This window comes from Hypanus sabinus, chromosome 7, assembly GCF_030144855.1.
Source record: "Hypanus sabinus isolate sHypSab1 chromosome 7, sHypSab1.hap1, whole genome shotgun sequence".
Taxonomy (NCBI): Eukaryota; Metazoa; Chordata; class Chondrichthyes; order Myliobatiformes; family Dasyatidae; genus Hypanus; species Hypanus sabinus.
In genome coordinates this window covers 16,777,334-16,795,708 of record NC_082712.1, presented here as the reverse complement: position 1 = coordinate 16,795,708, position 18,375 = coordinate 16,777,334, and the positions used below count along the sequence as shown (strand labels likewise).

At 43.5% G+C, this 18,375-nt stretch overlaps 1 long non-coding RNA gene across 1 annotated transcript; it reads right to left on the bottom strand.

Annotated features, from left to right (window-relative positions):
* Positions 1 to 3,832: 3,832 nt before the first annotated feature.
* Positions 3,833 to 11,747, bottom strand: LOC132396290 (uncharacterized). Its single transcript, XR_009512930.1, has 3 exons — positions 11,663 to 11,747; positions 10,344 to 10,389; positions 3,833 to 3,923 (listed from the first exon to the last, which is right to left on the bottom strand). It is a non-coding gene; the product is annotated as an uncharacterized LOC132396290 (long non-coding RNA).
* Positions 11,748 to 18,375: the final 6,628 nt, after the last annotated feature.

The following is an 18,375-nucleotide window of genomic DNA, read 5'->3' as shown; positions in this document are numbered from 1 at the left end:
CCTTCTCCAAATGAATGCTGGCATCGCATTTCCCTTCCTCACTGCCGATTCTGCCTGCAAGTTTTAGGGAACCCTGCACGAGGACTCCAAAGTTCCTTTGCATTGCTGATTTTGAATTTTCTCCCCATTTAGAAATGAGTCCACACCATTATTCCTTCTACAAAAGTCCATCTACACATTTCCCTACACTATTTCCATCTGACATTCCTTTACCCATTCTCACCTCTGTCTTAGAAGGGCACCTCTCTATTCTGAGGCTGTGCCCTCTGATCTAGACTCCCCCACTACAGGAAACACCCTCACCACATCCACTCCATCTGTGCCCTCCGGTCTAGACTCCCCAACTGTAGGAAACATCCTCACCACATCCACTCCATCTGTGCCCTCCGGTCTAGACTCCCCAACTGTAGGAAACACCCTCACCACATCCACTCTATCTGTGCCCTCTGGTCCTAGACTCCCCCACTGTAGGAAACATCCTCTCCACATCCACTCTATCTGTGCCCTCTGGTCCTAGACTCCCCCACTGTAGGAAACATCCTCACCACATCCACTCTATCTGTGGTCCTAGACTCCCCCACTATAGGAAACATCCTCTCCACATCCACTCTATCTGTGTCCTCTGGTCCTAGACTCCCCCACTATAGGAAACATCCTCTCCACATCCACTCTATCTGTGTCCTCTGGTCCTAGACTCCCCCACCATAGGAAACATCCTCTCCACATCCACTATCTCTGTCCTCTGGTCCTAGACTCCCCCACCATAGGAAACATCCTCTCTGCATCCACTCTATCTGTGCCCTCTGGTCCTAGACTCCCCCACTATAGGAAACACCCTCACCACATCCACTCTATCTGTGCCCTCTGGTCCTAGACTCCCCCACCATAGGAAACATCCTCTCTGCATCCACTCTATCTGTGCCCTCTGGTCCTAGACTCCCCCACTGTAGGAAACACCCTCACCACATCCACTCTATCTGTGCCCTCTGGTCCTAGACTCCCCCACTATAGGAAACATCCTCTCCACATCCACTCTATCTGTGTCCTCTGGTCCTAGACTCCCCCACTAAAGGAAACATCCTCTCCACATCCACTCCATCTGTGCCCTCTGGTCCTAGACTCCCCCACTATAGGAAACATCCTCTCCACATCCACTCTATCTGTGTCCTCTGGTCCTAGACTCCCCCACTATAGGAAACATCCTCTCTGCATCCACTCTATCTGTGCCCTCTGGTCCTAGACTCCCCCACTATAGGAAACATCCTCTCCACATCCACTCTATCTGTGTCCTCTGGTCCTAGACTCCCCCACTATAGGAAACATCCTCTCCACATCCACTCTATCTGTGTCCTCTGGTCCTAGACTCCCCCACTATAAGAAACATCCTCTCCACATCCACTCTATCTGTGCCCTCTGGTCCTAGACTCCCCCACTGTAGGAAACACCCTCACCACATCCACTCTATCTGTGTCCTCTGGTCCTAGACTCCCCCACTATAGGAGACATCCTCTCCACATCCACTCTATCTGTGTCCTCTGGTCCTAGACTCCCCCACTATAGGAAACATCCTCTCCACATCCACTCTATCTGTGTCCTCTGGTCCTAGACTTCCCCACCATAGGAAACATCCTCTCCACATCCACTCTATCTGTGCCCTCTGGTCCTAGACTCCCCCACTGTAGGGAACATCCTCTCCACATCCACTCTATCTGTGCCCTCTGGTCCTAGACTCCCCCACTGTAGGAAACACACTCACCACATCCACTCTATCTGTGCCCTCTGGTCCTAGACTCCCCCACTATAGGAAACATCCTCTCCACATCCACTCTATCTGTGTCCTCTGGTCCTAGACTCCCCCACTATAGGAAACATCCTCTCCACATCCACTCCATCTGTGCCCTCTGGTCCTAGACTCCCCCACTATAGGAAACATCCTCTCCGCATCCACTCTATCTGTGCCCTCTGGTCCTAGACTCCCCCACTATAGGAAACATCCTCTCCACATCCACTCTATCTGTGTCCTCTGGTCCTAGACTCCCCCACCATAGGAAACATCCTCTCCACATCCACTCTATCTGTGCCCTCTGGTCTAGACTCCCCCACTATAGGAAACACCCTCACCACATTCATTTTATCTAGACCTTACAATACTCGATAAGAGCCAACAGTTTTTATGCTGGAGTGGGGAAGTAAAGAAGAAGTGCTGTATAGAAAAGAACTTTTTTCACCCAGGGAGATGTGAGCACCTGGAATACGTTGCCAGGGAGAGCAGCAGAAGCAGAGTCGCTGTCAGCGTTTAAGGAGGTTCTACACGAACAGCTGAATTCCCCAGTACAGGTGGGTGTCCACTGCTCAGTGTGGACATGTACTGCTTCCATGCTGTATGAGTCTTCCAGTCTTAATAAGGAGTGACAGGATACCCTGGTCATTTACCAGGGCATTTCCAGAATCATGGATAAAGACCAGGTTGAAATCAGGGCACAAATGTTTTTAAATCACCAACAGCATCAAAATAAACTTCTGATTAGAACAAATACAAGGAAATCTGGAGATGCTGGAAATTCAAATTCCAGGTCCAACGTACAATTCTCCGTAACTTCTGCCACCTCCAAAGGGATCCCACTACCAAGCACATCTTTCTCTCCCCCCACTTTCTGCTTTCTGCAGGGATCGCTCCCTACACGACTCCCTTGTCCACTCGTCTCCCCCCATGCCTTCCCACCAATCTCCCTCCTGGCACTTATCCTTGTAAGTGGAACAAGTTCTACACCTGCCCTTACACTTCCTCCCTCACCACCATTCAGGGTCCCAGACAGTCCTTCCAGGTGAGGCGACACTTCACCTGTGAGTCGGCTGGTGTGGTATACTGCATCCGGTGCTCCCAGTGTGACCTTTTATATATTGGTGAGACCCGACGCAGATTGGGAGACCATTTCGCTGAACACCTACGCTCAGTCCACCAGAGAAAGCAGGATCTCCCAGTGGCCACACATTTTAATTCCACATCCCATTCCCATTCTGATATGTCTGTCCATGGCCTCCTCTACTGTCAAGATGAATCCAAACTCAGGTTGGAGGAACAACACCTTATATACTGGCTGGGTAGCCTCCAACCTGATGGCATGAACATTGACTTCTCTAACTTCCGTTAATGCCCTTCCTCCCTTTCTTACCCCATCCCTGATATATTTAGTTGTTTGTTTTTTTTTCTTTCTCTCTGCCCATCACTCTGCCTGTTCTCCATCTCCCTCTGGTGTTCCCCCCCCCCCACTTTCTTTCTCCCGTGGCCTCCCGTCCCATGATCCTTTCCCTTCTCCAGCTCTGTATCACTTTCACCAATCACCTTTCCAGCTCTTAGCTTCATCCCACCCTCTCCGGTCTTCTCCTATCATATCGCATTTCCCCCTCCCCCCACTACTTTCAAATCTCCTAGTAGCTCTCCTTTCAGTTAGTCCTGATGAAGGGTCTCAGCCCGAAACGTCGACAGTGCTTTTCCTTATAGATGCTACCTGACCTGCTGTGTTCCACCAGCATTTTGCGTGTGTTGTTCTGATTAGAACAGTATAGGCCCTTCAGCCCACAATATTCTGCCAACCTTTTAACCTACTCCATCTAACTCTTCATTCCTACTCCTCCATTTTTCTATCATCCCTGTGCTTATCTAAGAGTCCCTTAAGTATTTGCCTCTCCCACCACCCCAGCAGGGCATTCCATGCACCCACTACTCTCTGTGTAAAAACTTCCCTCTGACACCCCCCCTTATACTTTACTCCAATCACCTTAAATTAGGCTCTGATGTATCATTAAAATTATGCCCCATGTATTATGCCCTGGGGATAAGCTTTTTTGCATTGTTTAAAATGATAATTAAAGTTTTGAATTAATTTACCTCTATTGCTTGCTCCTGTAATGTGACATTCTTCCTGAAATGAGAACAATGGATTAATAAGGATACAGGATGAAGCAGTGATCTGCAATTAATAGAAGAGCAGGAAGAGTCGATATCAGACCACCGGATAACAATGCTGGAAAAGTAGAAATGGGGTACTGGGGAATGGCGGATGAACTGAATAAATATTTTGCATAATTTTTTGTGTGGATGACACTAGCTGTGAGATGGAAATTTTAGGTGTCAGGAGGCATGAAGTGTGAAATTACCAAAAATAGGGAGAAGGTTCTTGGGAAACTGAAAGGTCTGAAGGTAGATAAGTTATCTGCACTAGATAGTGGACACCCCAGGGTTCTGAAAGAGGTGGCTGAACAGATTGTGGAGGCATCAGTAATGATCTTTCAAGAATCACTAGATTCTGGAATGGTTCCGGAAGACTCGAAAATTCCAAATGTCTCTCCACTCTTCAAGAACTGTTGACAATATTCCAAGTGCATCCTGACCAGTGTCTTATAATGCCTCAGAATTATCTCCTTGCTTTTATATTTTATTTCCCTTGAAATAAATGCCAACATTGCATTTGCCTTCTTTACCACAGACTCAACCTGTAAATTAACCTTCTGGAAGTCTTGCACGAGGACTCCTAAGTCCCTCTGTGCCTCTGATATTTGAACCTTCTCCCCTTTTAGATAATAGTCTGCACTATTGTTCCTTTTACCAAAATGCATTATCATACATTTCCCAACACTGTACTCCATCTGCTACTTTTTTGCCCATTCTTCCAATTTGTCTAAGTCCTGTTGCAATCCCATTGCTTCTTCAGCATTACCGATCCCTCCACCTATCTTCATATCATCCACAAACTTTGCCACAAAGCCACCAATTCCATTATCCAAATCATTAACAAACAATGTGAAAAGTACCAGTTCCAATACTGACCCCTGAGGAACACCACTCATCACTGGCAGCCAACCAGAAAAGGCCCCTTTTATTCCCACTCACTGCCTCCAGCCTGTCAGCCATTCCACTATCCATGCCAGTATATTTCTTATAACACCATAGGATTTTATCTTGTTAAGCAGCCTCAAGTGTGGGACCTTATCAAATGCCTTCTGAAAATCCAGGTAAATGATATCTACTGCCTCTCCTTTGTCATCTTTTCCCTTTTAATAGTTTTTTTAGTGGCCTTTTGTTGGACTTTAAAAGCTCCCGAATCATCCAACTTCCCACTCACTTTTGCTTCCTTATATATGCCCTTTCCTTGGCTTTTATGCAGTCCTTAACTTCCTTTCTCAATCACGGTTGCCTCCCCTGCCATCTAAGAACTTCTTCCTCTGTAGGACATATCGTTCCTGTGCCTTGTAAATTCTCTTCAGAAGCTTGAGCCATCTTTGCTCTGCCATCATCCCCGCCAGTATTCTCCTCCGATCCACCTGGGCAAGCCCCTCTCTCACGCCTCTGTAATTCCCTTTATTCCATTGCAATACTGATACATGTGACTTACACTTCTCCCTCTCAAATTGCATTATGAATTCAATCATATTATGACCTCCTAAGGATCCCTTTACATTAGGCTCCCTAATAAGATCTGGATTTTTACACAATGTATAATCTAAGATGGCCTTTCCCTGAGTATGCTCAAGCACAAACTGCTCTAAAAAGCCATCTCGTAGGCATTCAACAAATTCCCTCCCTTGCTCTCTCTGTAATCTCAACCCTACGTCTTGGCTATTATTTGGAGACCCATATATTATTCCCATAATATTTTCTTTTACCCTGTCAATTTCTTAACTCCACCTACAAAGATTCAACATTCTCTAACCCTACATTACCTCTTCCTAAGGATGTAATTTCATCTCTTACCAACACAGCCACACCACCACCTATGCCTTCCTACCTGTCCTTTGACGTTAAGCTCCCAACCATGTCCTTCTTTCAGCCATGACTCAGTGATGCCCACAACGTCATATCAACCAGTCTCTAATTGCACCACAAGTACATCCACCTCGTTCCCAAATGCTACACGCATTTAAACACAGGACTTTCAGTGCTGCATCCTTCGCCTTTTTGAATTTTGCATCTGCTGTACAATTTAACTCTTCGCGCTGAATGTGTTTGTACCCAGTCATTGGCTTGTCCTCCCTTACATTCATGTTACACCCATCATCTCATAAACTTGCTGGCTCATCCTCAGCTCTATATACTGGTTCCCATCCCCCTGCCTTATTAGGTTAAACCACTCCCAACAGTTCTAGACTTGCCTACAAGAATATTGGTCCCCCTCGGATTCAAGTGCAAACCGTCCCTTTTGTACAGGTCCCACCTGCCCCAGAAGAGGTCCCAATTGTTCACACAAAGTGCACTACAGACGCTGTGGTCAAAGCAACCCGACAAGCTGGAGGAGCTCAGCAGGTCGGGCAGCATCCGTGAAAACGAGCGGTCAACGTTTCGGGCCGAGACCCTTCGTCAGGACTGAAGAGGGTGGGGGCAGGGGCCCGATAAAGAAGGTGGGGGGAGGGTGGGAAGGAGCTCCCTGCTCCAATTCCTCCAGTTGCTCCAATTGCTCTCTGTTCCAATTCTTCAGCCAAGCATTTATCTGCCATCTCCTTCTACTCCTCTCCTCTCTGTCACATGGCACAGGCAGCAATTCTGAGATTACTATTCTTGAGGTCCTGCTTCTCACTTCCTTCTTAACTCCCTGTATTACTTTTTCAGGACCTCCTCCCTTTTTCTACCTATGACACGACTTCTGGCTGCACACCCTCCCTTTTCAGGATATTGTGGACACATTCAGAAACATCTGGGACCCTGACACCTGGGAGCCAAACTACCACCCATGTTTCCTTTACATGTCCACAGAATCATCTATCTGTCTCCCTGACTATAGAGTCCCTAATAACTGCTGCCATCCTCTTCTGTTCCCTACTGTTCTGAACCACAGGGCCAGACTCAGTGCCAGAGGAATGGCCACTGCTACTTCTCCCAGGTAGGTCATCCCCCCCCCCCCAACAGTACTCAAAATGGAGTAGTTATTGTTGAGGGGGACAGCCACGGGGGTGCTCTCCACTTTTTGATGTTCTCCCCTCCCTCTCTTGTCAGATGCAGAATTAGGGATGCAGAATCAAAAAGGGTAGCAAATACAGTACTCATAGTGTTATGTCACAATGCACAGAATATAAGAAATAAGATGGATGATCTTGTTGCACTTTACAGATTGTCAGGTATGATGTTGTGGCCATCACAGAATCGTGGCTGAAGGATGGTTGTAGTTGAATGTCCGAGGTTACAGTTTGTATCAGAGGGGTAGGAAGGTAGGCAGAGGGGGTGGTGTGGCTCTGCTGGTAAAGAATGGCATCAAATCAGTAGAAAGATGTGAGATAGGATTGGAAGACATTGAATCCTTGAGGGTTGAGTTAAGAAACTGAAAGGGTAAAAGGACGTTGATGGTAGTTAGATACAGGCCTACCAAACTAGGACGTGGACCATTGATTACAGCAGGAAATAGAAAAGGCATGTCAAAAGGACAATGTTATGATCATCATGCAGGTCGACTGGGAAAATCAGATTGGAAATGGATCTCAAGAGAGTGAGTTTGTAGAATACCTGAGTGATGGCTTTTTAGAGCAGTTTGTCATTGAGCCGACTGGAGAATCAGCTCTACTGGATTGGGTGTTAAGTGATGAACCAGGGGTGATTAGGGAGCTCAAGGTAAAAGTTACCTTAGGAGGCAGTTAACGCAATATGATTGAGTTCTACCTGAAACTTGACAGGGGGAGAGTAAAGTATGAAATAGCGGTATTTTAGTGGAGTAAAGGAAATTACAGTGGTTTGAGAGAGGAATTGGCCAAAGTAAATTGGAAGGAGATGCTGGCAGGGATGACAGCAGAGCAGCAATGGCAAGAGTTTCTGGGAAAAACGAAGAAGGTGCAGGATAGATGTATTCCAAAAACAGAGAAATACTCAAATGGCAAAATAGTACAACTGTGGCTGACAAGAGAAGTCAAAGCTAATGTAAAAGCAAAAGAGAGGGCATACAACAAAGCAAAAATTAGTAGGAAGATAAAAGATTGGGAAGCTTTTAAAAATCTTCAGAGAGCAACTATAAGAATCATTAGGAGGGAAAAGATGAAATATGAAAGTAAGCTAGCAAACAATATCAAAGTGGACAATAAAAGCTTTTTCAAGATGTAAAAAATAAAAGAGAGATGAGAGTGGATATAGGACTTCTAGAAAAGGAGGCAGGGGAAATAATAATGGGGACAAGGAGATGGCTGATGAACTAAGTGAACATTTTGGCCCAAAATGTTTACCGTACTCTTTTCCTAGATGCAGCCTGGCCTGCTGAGTTCCTCCAGTAACTTGCATGTGTAGCTCAGTGGTTGGGAAGACATTGAAGTCAATTGTTAAGGATGGTGACACAGGACAAGATAGTACTAAGTCAGTATGGTTTCATTCAGGGAAAATCCTGCCAGACAAACCTGTTGGAATTCTTTGAGGAGATTACAAGTAGGATAGATAAAGGAGATGTAGTGGATGTTGTATATTTGGACTTTCAGAAGGTCTTTGACAAGGTGCCACACATGAGGCTGCTTACCAAGTTAAGAGCCCATGCTATTACAGGGAAGTTACCAGCATGGTTCGAGCATTGGCTGATTGGTAGGAGGCAACGAATGGGAACAAAAGGATCCTTGTCTGGTCGGCTGCCAGTGACTAGTGGTCACAGGGGTCAGTGTTGGGACCACCTCTTCTTATGCTGTATAGAAATGATTTAAATGATGAAATAGATAGCTTTGTTGCCAAGTTTACAGATGATACAAAGATTGGTGGAGGGCAGGTAGTGCTGAGGAAACAGGTAGGCTGCAGAAGGACTTAGACAGATTAGGAGAATGGGCAAGAGAGTGGCAAATGAAATACAATGTTGGAAAATGTATGGTCATGCACTTTGGTAGTAGAAATAAATGTGCAGACTATTTTCTAAATAGGGAGAAAATCCAAAATTCTGATATGCAGAGGGGCAGATTGAGTCAGTGGTGAGGAATGCAAATGCCATGTTAGCATTCATTTCAAGAGGTCTAGAATACAAGAGCAGGGATGCAATGCTGAGACGTTATAAGGCACCTTGAGTATTGTGAACAGTTTTGGGCTCCTCGTCTAAGAAAAGATGTGCTGGCATTGGAGAGAATTCAGAGGAGGTTCACAAGGATGAACTCACTGGAATTTGGAAGGATGAGGGGGGATCTCATTGAAACTTTTCGAATGTTGAAAGGCCTTGACAGAGTAGATGTGGAAAGGATGTTTCCCGTGTTAGGGGAGTCTGGGACAAGAGGACACAGCCTCAGGATAGTGGGGTGTCCATTCAAAACAGAGTTGCAGAGAAATTTCTTTAGCCAGAGGGTGGTGAATTTGTGGACTTTATTACCACAGGCAGCTGTGGAGGCCAGGTCGTTGGGTGTTTTTAAGGCAGGGGTTGATAAGTTCTTGATTAGACATGGCATCAAAGGTTACAGGGAGAAGGCCAGGGAATGGGGCTGAGGAGGGGAAAATGTGTCAGCCATGATTGAATAGCAGAGCTGACTTGATAGGCCAATGGCCTAATTCTACTCCTATGTCTTATGATCTTATGGTATTATTTCAAGAGGACTAGAATATAAAAGCAAGGATGTAATGTTGAGGCTTTATAAAGTACCGGTGAGGCCGCACTTGGAATATTGTGAGATGTTTTGGGCTCCTCATCTAAGAAAATATGTGCTGAAACTGGAGCGGGTTCAAAGGACGTTCACAAAAATTATTCCAGGGTTGAATGGCTTGTCATATAAGGAGCTTTTGATGTATCTGAAACTGTACTCACTGGAATTCAGAAGAATGAGGAGTGACCTCATTGAAACCTATTAAATGGTGAAAGGCCTTGATGGAGTAGATGTGGAGAGAATGTTTCCTATGATGGGAGAGTCTCAGGCAGCCTCAGAATAGAGGGGCATCCTGTTAGAACAGAGATGTGGAGGAACTTCTTCAGCCTGAGAGTGGTGAATCTGTGGAATTCTTTGCCACAGGCAGCTGTGGAGGTCAAGTCTTTATGTATATTTAAGGCAGATGTTGATAGATTCTTGATTAGTCAGGGCATAAAAGGGATACAGGGAGAGGGGGAGGAGATTGGGGCTGAGAGGAAAATTAGATCAGCCATGAAGAAAATTAGATCAGCCAGAACGGGTGTAATTCTGTTCCTTGATCTTATAATCTTATAAATTAGCCGGGGCAATTTGAGAATTTGAATTCTGTTTAAGAAGTATTAGTAAAGGAGGTCTGAGCAAGTGAAATGCAATATGAGGGAAGAAACTCTTTTGCTCAGTCGAGCCAACATTTATTTTCAATACCACACCTTCATAGATTCCTGCCTATTGACACTGCTGCTGCAAATTTATCAATGTCGTCATGTGAGTGATCAAAATTCTCTTACCTTGTCATGCATCTCTTCAAAATATCAGTGTCATTTTTTGCTAAACCTTGAAAACCAAATGGAAATTTCTTTTAAAAAATCTATTTTTATAGTAAAATTGTACATTGCAACAAATTGGTTGGTTTATCCCATCAGAACTAAATACCAGTGCATACATGATACAAAATGCTTGTTGGATGAAAACAATCTACTGAATTCTTCCAGACAATCTGCTGAATTCTGAATCTATCTCCTCTTATTCTAATCTCCCAATAATCACTATGTCAAATCCCCATGAATATTATACATTTCACTTTTCTAAACTCCAAGGATTAGACCCAAGCTGCTCAACCTTTTCCTTAACCCTTTCAATCCTGGAATCAGCCTTTTATTATGTGTGATCATTGTTTGGAAATTATATAAGGTCAGCAACTACGCCTACCCAGATTGTTTTGATAAGATGGTGGCAAGCTGCCACCTTAAAACATTGTAATGTTTGCTGTGAAGGTGCCAGTGTCTTAATGAAAAGAGAGATCTCGTATTTTGGCCAAGGAGCAATAGGTTTTCAAGTCAGTCTGATAAGGAATTTGGAGAGGAACCTTTGATAGTTGTCCTATGTACCCGAAGCTGCTGTCATTCCTGGTGGGAAGAGATTGTCACGTTGGAGTAGTCTGTCTGAGTAATTGCAACGCATTTTGTAGAAGATATATTCTGCAGCCAAAGTGCAGTGTGAATGAACAGTGAGCTGGATGCCAAGCAAGCTGAGTGATATCCTGTTCTTCAGTCCATTCATCCAAGCAACACAGGCAGCATTTAATCATGCTCCTGATTCATAGTTGATGGCAAGGCTTTGGGGTATGAGGAAACAAGTCACGTGTCACAAGACACTGAGCCTCTGCTCTGCTCTTGTGGCCAGAATATTTATCTCTCAGTGTATCTCCACTGGTACCATTTCCCTTCTCATCAATATCTGCTTCTCAGTGACAACATATCCACATGTGCACTGATCCCAACTCCACCCGGCTGCAGCTCTCTTCAGCCCAAAGATGGTACTGGCATATCAGGCTGCTTATACCACATCAGGTAGGAAGGAGAGCGATATCCCTCAATTGAACATCAGGAACACAAAAGCTATAATTTTCAGATCCTGCCTCAAATTGCCAGAACCAGTGATTTCACACCTCGTCCTGCCAACTCTCAACTGCAACCTGCAGATTTGACGCAGAGATGAGCTGAAGATCCTATTACCTCAACATGATTCACACGGTCCACTTGCAACTCCTGTAAGCATTGCCCAGTTCCTCCCAGCCCTGCCTTAGCTCAGAAGATTGCATTATTACCTTTAATCTCATATTCCACACGAATCCTGGCCAATCTCATATGCCACACCACTCCTGGCCAATCTCATATTCCTCACCACACGTGATTGGTCTCCATTGTTCACCCTCTGTAAGTTTAAGACAATCAAAAATCATAGCTCCATTTTCTAGCTCAGAAAATTCCTGACCACCACTATCACGTAGTTCCAGACCAACCTGGTTCCAGTCAAGAAAACTTTTGATATACAACTTTTAAAAGCCTCCCACTTGACAAATGACCCTTTTTTGTCCACAAGAATCCTACTCCAATCAAAGTTCAAAGTAAATTTATTATCAAAATTTATATATGTCACCATATACTATCCTGACATTCATTTTCCTGTGGGCATACTCAACAAATGCAGATCAGAATAGTAACCGTAATAGAATCAATCAAGTAGTGTCAGTTCCTGTCTAATACTGTCAACATTTTGTCTTGCCCTAATTTGGAACTTGTGGACCAGATATGTCCCTTTCCATCACTACTTTAAAATATATACCCATATAACAATTAGAGTACAGAAACAGGCCATCTCGGCCCTTCTAGTCCATGCCAAATGCTTACTCTCACCTAGTCCCACTGACCCACACTCAGCCCATAACCCTCCATTCCTTTCCTATTCATATACCTATCCAATTTTACTTTAAATGACAATACCAAAACTGCCTCTACCACTTCTACTGGAAGCTCGTTCCACACAGCTACCACTCTCTGAATAAAGAAATTTCCCCCTCGTGTTACCCCTAAACATTTGCCCCCTCTCAACTCATGTTCTCTTGTTTGAATCTCCCTACTCTCAATGGAAAAAGCCTATCCACGTCAACTCTATCTATCCCCCTCATAATCCCCCTCAAAGTCCATTACATTTCTGCCTCTACCAACACCCCAGGCCGAACATTCCAGGCAAAAAACTTACCCTTCACATCTCCTTTGAAATTACCCCCTCACCTGAAATGCACGCCCTCTGGCACTGGTATGAGACATTCCTACCCCAGGAAAAAGATACAGACAGTATATTCTATCTATGCCTCTCGCATTAAGACCATATGATCTTAAGACATAGGAGGAGAATTAGGCCATTCAGTCCATCAAGTCTGCTCCACCATTTCATCATGGCTGAACCATATCCCTCTCAACCCCAATCTCCTGCTTTCTCTCCATAGCCTTTCAAGCCCTGACTAATCAATCAATCAATCTCTGCCCTAAATACTCCCAATGAGCTGGCCTCCAATGAACTCCAGAGGTTCACCACCCCCGGCTAAAGAATTACTTCCTCATCTCTGTTCTAAAGGAACATCCCTCTATTCGGAGGAGCTGCCCTCTGGTGATAGGAAACATGCTCTCCACATCTGCTCTATCTAGGCCTTTCATCATTTGATGGGTTTCAATGAGAATTACCCTCATTCTTCTAAATTCCAATGAATACAGGCCCAGAGCCATCAATCGTTCCTCATACGATAAGCGTTTCATTCCTGGAATCATTCTCGTGAACATCTTCTGAACCCTCTCCAATGTCAGTACATCCTTTCTTAAATAAGGGGCCAGTAGCTCCTCACAATACTCCAGGTGAGGCCTCACCAGTGCTTTATAAAGCCTCAGCATTACATCTTTGCTTTTATATTCTAGTCCTCTTTAAATGAATGCTAACATCACATTTGCCTTCCTCACCACAGATTCCACCTGCAACTTAACCTTCAGGGAATCCTGCACGAGAACTTCCAAGTTCCTTTGCACCTCAAAGTTTGAAATGGTCTTCCCGTTTAGAAAATGGTCTATGCTGTTATTCTTTCCACCAAAGTGCATGAACAAACACTTCCTACACTGCATCTACCACTTCCATGCCCATTCTCCAAATCTGTCCAAATCCTTCTGCAACACTACCTGTGCCTCCACTTCATATCGTTCGCAAACTTGGCCATCACCCAAATTATTGATATATAACGTAAAAAGAAGTGGTCCCATCATCAAACCCTGCAGAACACCCTGAGTCACTGGCAGCCGAACAGTAAGGCTCCCTTTATTCACACTCTTTGTCTCCTGCCAATCAACCAAAGCTCTGTCTATGCTAGTTTCTTTCCTGTAATACCATGGGTTCTTAACTTGTTAAACAGCTTCATTTACGGCACCTTGTCAAAAGCCTTCTCAAAATACAAGTACACAACAGCCACCAATTCCCCTTCGTCTATCCTGCATGTTATTTCCTCAAAGAATTTTAACAAATTTGTCAAGCAAAATTTTCCCGAAAGGCACCATGCTGACTTTAGCCTATTTTACCTTGTGCCTCTAAGTACTCTGAAACTACATCCTTCACAATCAATTCCACCATCTTCCCAACCACTGAAGTCAGGCTAACTGCTCTATAATTTGCTTTCTGCTGCCTCCTTCCTTCCTTAAAGAGTGGAGTGACATTTGCAATTTTCCATTCCTCTGGCACTATGCCAGCGTCCAATGATTTTTGAAAGATATAACCATATAACAATTACACCACGGAAACTGGTCATCTCGGCCCTTCTAGTCCGTGCCGAACGCTTACTCTCTCCTAGTCCCACCGACCTGCACTCAGCCCATAACCCTCCATTCCTTTCCTGTCCATATACCTATCCAATATTTAAAAATGACAATATCAAACCTGCCTCTACCACTTCTACTGGAAGTTCGTTCCACACAGCTACCACTCTCTGAGTAATGAAGTTCCCCCTCGTGTTACCTTTAAACTTTTGCCCCCTAACTCTCAACTCATGTCCTCTTGTTTGAATCTCCCCTACTCTCAATGGAAAAAGCCTATCCTCGTCAACTCTATCTATCCCCCTCTTAATTTTTAATACCTCTATCAAGTCCCCCCTCAACCTTCTATGCTCCAAAGAATAAAGACCTAACTTGTTCTACCTTTCCCTGTAACTTAGATGCTGAAACCCAGGTAGCATTCAAGTAAATCTTCTCTGTACTCTCTCTATTTTGTTGACATCTTTCCTATAATTCGGTGACCAGAACTGTACACAATACTCCAAATTTGGCCTCACCAATGCCTTGTACAATTTTAACATTACATCCCAACTCCTATACTCAATGCTCTGATTTATAAAGGCCAGCATACCAAAAGCTTCTTCACCACCCTATCCACATGAGATTCCACCTTCAGGGAACTATGCACCATTATTCCTAGATCACTCTGTTCTACTGCATTCCTCAATGCCCTACCATTTACCATGTATGTCCTATTTGGATCATTCCTACCAAAATATAGCACCTCACATTTATCAGCATTAAATTCCATCTGCCATCGTTCAGCCCACTCTTCTAACTGGCCTAAATCTCTCTGCAAGCTTTGAAAACCTACTTCATTATCCACAACACCACCTATCTTAGTATCATCTGCATACTTACTAATCCAATTTACCACCCCATCATCCAGATCATTAATGTATATGACAAACAACATTGGACCCAGTACAGATCCCTGAAGCACACCACTAGTCACCGGCCTCCAACCTGACAAACAGTTATCCACCACTACTCTCTGGCATCTCCCATCCAGCCATTGTTGAATCCATTTTACTACTTCAATATTAATATCTAATGATTGAACCTTCCTAACTAACCTTCCATGCGGAACCTTGTCAAAGGCCTTACTGAAGTCCATATAAACAACATCCACCGCTTTACCCTCATCAACTTTCCTTGTAACCTCTTCAAAAAATTCAATAAGATTTGTCAAACATGACCTTCCATGCACAAATCCATGTTGACTGTTCCTAATCAGACCCTGTCTATCCAGATAATTATATATACCATCTCTAAGAATACTTTCCATTAATTTACCCACCACTGACGTCAAACAGACAGGCCTATAATTGCTAGGTTTACTCTTAGAACCCTTTTTAAACAATGGAACCACATGAGCAATACACCAATCCTCCGGCACCATCCCCGTTTCTAATGATATTTGAAATATTTCTGTCAGGGCCCCTTCTATTTCTACATTAACTTCCCTCAAGGTCCTAGGGAAAATCCTGTCAGGACGTGGGGATTTATCCACTTTTATATTCCAGTACTTCCTCCTCTTTAATCATCATCGTCATAACTTCCCTACTTGTTTCCCTTGCCTTACACAATTCAATATCCTTCTCCTTAATGAATGCCAAAGAAAAGAAATTGTTCAAAAATTGTTCAAAAAATGAATAGAACAATGTTCACTGATACAAATGTGCTCTCCTGCTGTCCCCTCAGTCACTTGTCCTGCCCTGCTTGCCAACAATAGGCCAAGTTCTGCCCTCTATATATCGCCTGTGGAAACTTTCCTGAATACATTTAACAAATTTTGCCCCATCTCGGTCCTCAGCACTATGCACGCCTAGTATATATTGGGAAAGTTAAACTAAATATATTGGGAAACTGTGACATCTCGATTATTCTTGCAACTTTTTCTGATCTCTCTGCATATTTGTTCCTCTAATTCATGATGACTATTCAAGGGCCTATGTTACAATCCCAGAAGGGTGACCAGCCTCTTCTTATTTCTCAGTTCTGCCATAAACTCTTGCGCTCAATGACTCAGAAACAGCTTTTTCCTGTCCTCCATCAGATTTTTAAAATGTCCACGAACCCATGAACACTACCTCGTTATTCAGTTTACCTTTGCACTATTTATTTATTTTTATGATTAATAGTAAATCAGTGTACTGCTACTGTAAAACAATTTTCACATCTACGTCATTGACAATAAATCTCATTCTGATTCTGGGTAAATCTTTCAGTAATTTAATCTCTGATTTCATCTCCCTGTTCACTAGGTCCCTACTATATGTAAGCTTGTCTGATTGAATACATCACTTTACACTAGCCAGAATTAAATTCCAGTAGCCATTCTCTTGTCCACCTTCCTAGTTGATCTAGATCCTGTTGTAATCCTGGAAAACTTCTTCACAAATGTTGGTGTCGTGTCCAAGCTTGCTGATCATGCCGGCGACATTCTCTGCTGTCGCTAGTACAAATGGAGTGCAATAAAAGACAGCGCACTGCTTACAGGTTTCTAATCTGAAGAGCAGCCCTCTACCACCACCTTCTGCCAAGGCAACTTTGTGCCTCCTTTGTTATCTTACTCTGGGTCGCATGTAATCTGGCCTGCAATGCGACGGGCCCAGTATGTCAACTGATCCCTCTGTTTCAGAAACGTTAAAGCTGTGGGCGACAACTTTCTGGAACCTGCTGTTCACGTAAAGGTTCAGTCAAAGGACAAGGAGACAGCCAATAAATGTTCCCAGTGTTGCAACGTCTAATACCAGAGGCTATGCCTTTAACATGAGAGAGGGTAATTCTCTTGCGAATGCTCTACTATGACGTTTAAAATTTAGACGTTGATCTGTTCAAGCTGACAATATTTCCTGCACGTGTGATTGACTAAGAAGTGAAAAGCATCCCAAGTTTCCTTCTTGACATAAGAATTGAGATCTAGAGGATAGAGATGTTCTCATTTATTTGAAAAATTAAAATGCAAATACCATACCAAATTAATAACTACTTAACTCTGCATTATCTAAGCAATTAGTAATTTAAACCTATGATTTTAACAGTCCAACCAGCACCTTCACAAAAGTCCTTGAATTTGTTTGCTCTCTAAATGGCCATTCTTTAAGCTGAGCATACTCCCAATTAAAACTCAAATATTACTCTGTCACCTGGAAACAATGAACCACAAGACTAAGTAAGATCCTACTTTATAATCCTGCTCGATCTCTCAGCTCCTCTTCTGCTGGTCTCTTCAATTTAAGCAGTCTTCCTCAGAAGAAATTTTGCAGGTCTGTATTTTTGAACTCTGCTCTTAAATTGTGGAATTGATATTCAAGTTCAGTTCATTGTCATTTAACCATGCAAGTGGATGGTTCAGGCCAGGACTAAAATCAAACAGAACAATGTTCCCCTGGACACAGGACGTATAACTCACACACACATCACATAAAGAAACATCACCACAAATAAATTAGCAAATAATCAGGTTCATGTACAACGTAAGTTAAAAAGTAAACCGTATAATGCTACTGGTGCTTCATGCCTGATGAGATCTGGGTGGTGGCAGGGAGTTCAGTGGCCTTACAGTTTGGGGGGAAGAAGCTGTTTCCCATAATAGTCCTTGTCCTAATGCTATGGTAATTCCTGCCTGATGGGATGCAAACTCAGTTAACACTTTTAAACACCAGCTCAAACCCTAGTTATTTAACCTTGTTTTTAACTGACATCTTTTTAAATTTTATTTTCATGTTTTCAATACCGTATCCCACTGTAAAGCACTTTGAACTACATTGTATGAAAAGTGTCAGTGAATAAATTACTGTAATATTATTACTATTGGCATGATATAAGAGCTAATACTAGATGCTATACATCCAAATAGGCCAAAGAGATCCCCAAATCTATGCCTACAATGTGCCATCAACTAATTTTTGTCAGCTTCCAACTATTGATAATATAAATTGGCCAAGAACAGCTATTACAAACCATGCACTTAACAAGAACCAGCTGTAATTCATGTATGTTGTTTGTGCCCACTTTTCAGGTATAGATAACCTTCGAGGTGTCAGAAGACAGTTTGCACTCACACCTGAGGGAAAAGACTTCATCAGAAGGGAAAAGGCAAAGTAAAGTAAAAACCTACATTCCTAAAAATATCCCAGTCGGCAAATATTCAATGCTCCGTGTG